We start from the raw sequence: 1169 nt of genomic DNA, 5'->3' as shown, positions 1-1169 counted from the left end.
CGCTAGTCACCCCCACCCACCGCCAACTCTTGGCCTACTCTTTTACCAACGAATAGTGGGATTGATCGTAACTTTATAACGCTCCATAGCTGAAAGGGCGAGTATGTTTGGTGGGATGGAGATTCGAACCTGCGACTCTCACATTGCGAGTCAAGAGCCCTAACCACCTGGCCATACTGGGCTATTAGGATCGTAAATATTTGTTTAGGAGAGAGTAAAATGAACAATCTCACCGGAGAAAAGACTCACACGCTCGTGAAAAACAAGAAACAAAATATTTGCAATTAGATAAATAAAATTACGGACTACATCTCACGAGAAATAAACTTATTTTCGGTCTGACAAGCGTTTGGCTCTCCTATTAGAGTCTTCATCGGGTTTTGTTGTTAAGGTTATTAATAATTGATAACACAACATTGTTACCATAATTATGGAACAAATTATATACGCGTTATCTGGTGACAAGATAATTTTGAAAAATGAAAAACAAATATTTCCAAAGTATTAACTAATTATTGAATATCTGCATAGAACTAATGAAAATATTTTACTTAAACATACGTACATATAGATATACTAGCTGAATACCAGTCATATGACCGTACATGTTGATTAATTTTTATTTTGAAAACGAAATCTAAATTAATGTTTTATGAACATGTTTCTAAAAATTAATTAGATTGTAGTAACAATGTATGTATGGAGAATGTCTATCCTTTTTCTAGTATTTCACGAAAACTAAACTTTGGAATATATTTGATCATTTCTCATAAGTTGTCTTCGATTATAAATTTGACTTATGTATATTTTTATGCTATGTTCAAATATTTTTTCTTGAAAAAGCCTCATATATATTGAACCAAGCAAAAAGAACTGATTCTCGAATATATATTCCTGCATCGTCAATTGTCTAACCCTGCGATTTATTAATTGTGTTGGCAAAGGCAATGAATTTTATAGTGAATGGCAAATTGATTTTCATTGAAATGCTTGTATATTTTTTGACTAAATTTTTAAAAATATCTTACGGAAGGTCAAAAACATCAATAATGATGTATTATAGCGCCATATATTACGTTGAAAAGATATTTAAGTATGTTTTTGACATATGCAGTCACTCGTATTTATCATGTATATTGTTACGTCTCCGTTTGTTAATTGATTTTTCC

This window comes from Limulus polyphemus, unplaced genomic scaffold (genome assembly GCF_000517525.1).
Source record: "Limulus polyphemus unplaced genomic scaffold, Limulus_polyphemus-2.1.2 Scaffold1563, whole genome shotgun sequence".
NCBI classification, from domain to species: domain Eukaryota; kingdom Metazoa; phylum Arthropoda; class Merostomata; order Xiphosura; family Limulidae; genus Limulus; species Limulus polyphemus.
This window is presented reverse-complemented; position numbering follows the sequence as displayed.